The sequence below is a fragment of the Arachis ipaensis genome, chromosome B07 (assembly GCF_000816755.2).
Source record: "Arachis ipaensis cultivar K30076 chromosome B07, Araip1.1, whole genome shotgun sequence".
Taxonomy (NCBI): Eukaryota; Viridiplantae; Streptophyta; class Magnoliopsida; order Fabales; family Fabaceae; genus Arachis; species Arachis ipaensis.
Window position 1 is genome coordinate 8,676,966 of NC_029791.2, and position 2,553 is coordinate 8,679,518.

Below are 2,553 nucleotides of genomic sequence, written 5' to 3' on the forward strand. Positions count from 1 at the left end.
ATTCATTCTATGTAGTAATTTTTTTATTTTCGGATTGACTCATGAAGATCAGAGACTATACCTATGCTGTCTCTTCCAACAACAAACCTTCGTAAATTATTGAGGAAAAAGTGTCACACATCAGCGGTCTCTCCCTCCACGATGGCAAAAACAATCAGCACAATGTTTTGGTTCTCATATTGCGCAATTGCAACCAAAAGGCAACCTTTATATTTTTCGTAAAGGTGGGTGCCGTCAACTTGAACCAGCGGCATGCAATATTTGAAAGCTCTAATGCATGGATTGAAATTCCAGAATATTCGGTGAAATATCCTAACACCGTCCACCTCTTGACTCCCGTTATACAGGGGTCGTGTTTCTATTTGAACTTATGAACCAGACATCTTTTGAACCATTGTCGAGAACCACAATGACAAAGTTTGGTAAGATTCTTTTCATCCACTGAAAACTTTGGCTATTCTCTTCTGCTTTGCCAACCAAACCTTGCTTTCGGTAACTAATGGTGTAGTTGAGCCTTGCCTGAACTTCCGCAATTATAGATTTCACCTTTATGAATGGGTTAGATTCAACCAATGACTTCATAGCTTCAGCAATCGTGTACGAGTCCAAATTAGAGTGATCCTGTGAAATCGTTCCCATGGAACACATGTGCCTCCCGTTGTATCTCCAAATCTCTCAACAAACTTTCTTCTGTATCAAGTTGTCTCAGATAAGCCGATCGCATCCACATCCATAAGTCTTGCATTTTGCATAGAGCATTTATGGCTTGGATTTATAAACAACATAATCGACTTCTCTGGAGATAGTGTAACTCTAAATTGTCGCGATGACCGATTTTCTAGAATTGTATTCCATTCCGATCTTGAACTCCCCGTCCTCAGGATTAACAACACCTATAGAATAGTCGCTCATCGATCCGTCCAAAAAAAAATTAACGAAAACATATTACCCACTCCTCATGTACCTTGGTTCGCATATTTAGGGAACTCCGGTGCATGCATAGCATCAAGATCCAAGCTACACATAAAAGGTAGAACGTCCATGGGTTGAATGATTGTGAGTGGAACCATTAAAGTTTTCGTGACTACCTCACCTCTCCCATCGCCGTCCTTGTTCTCGTCATCGACTTTGTACATAGCTTTGAACTCCTCTTCGCTATCATTGTTTATTCCTTCTTACGCTTCAACTCTATCATCTTGCACGTCTAAGTCGTGTTGAATTTCATCCGCAGTTATATGTTCAAACTCAATATACAACTCAATCCTTGGATGTTGCACCTAAGTTTGCTGGTGAATATGAAACATCTGCTGAATACTTATTTTGTCAATGATTGGCATAATCTCTAACTGTATTAAGCCGACAAATACGATAACTGGACTCATGTAAAGAATATTTCTCACCTTTAAAATATCACGCTCTATGCTTTGATAGAGACCATACTATAGTTCCACAACGTCATAGTGCATGGAACTACAGACGAAAATGGATTCTCATACGCAAAACTCCCTCCATCATATGTATTTCGTATAATCTCATCGTTGTGACAAATCACTATATTTGCAATACCTTCCATCACATCAACGAACAAGCTTTAGTTTTATAGAAAGAAGACCCATCTCACAGGTTACGTGTTAGAATCACAACAGATCGACAATTAACACGTGTATAACACACATGTAGCGTGTTGTCCCTGATGTTGCCACGCATCTAGCACATTGCATACGTGCTAAGTCAACACATTTATGGCATGTTGAACCTGCCATACCTGTAGTATTTATCCTTGGTATATACACCAAAAAAAAAATTTTCGTAACAAAAACACATCTTTTTCATATTAAAAAAATGAATCACAATTCAATGCACCTATACTCCATATGAAGAAGAAAAGTTCTTTTTACATTTAATATCGGCATTAAATGTAGTATGAAATTTATTTAAGGCCCCTGTAGGAAAGCAATATTTTTTTAAAATTAAGTTAATTTTTTATGTTTAATATATTCAACGCATTTAATATGCATAAAAGATAATAAAATTAATTATATTTTGTTTTTCTATTATTACTTATGGAAAGATTTAAATTTGTTTGGGTAGGTAATAAATAAAATTAAAATTAGTAGGAATAAAAATATTAAAAGTTTATTTACAAAAAAAAAAAAGAAGTATTTATTTAAAGATTAACGTAACTCATTTTTTAAAATATTAAGACATAAGTTAGCATATAGAATATGATACTTAATGTCACATTTTATCATCTAGTTAACAAAAATGAACAATTAAACTAGTGATTGTAAAGTCACCAAAAAAACTAGTGATTGTATTTTTTAAAGATGAATTTTAGGCATTTAATATTTTAAATACCAATTTAACATTTATATAATCTTTTGGGATGACTACTAATTTTTATTTTTGTTGTGATATGAATGGATATCCATTTAATAATTTGTGATTTTTTTTTTATAATATGGGCGAATCATTTTTTTAATAGTGAAGAATTCAGTCTCTCAAGACGGAATGAAGTTAATAAAGTTTGAAAATATAACTTTTGTATTTATA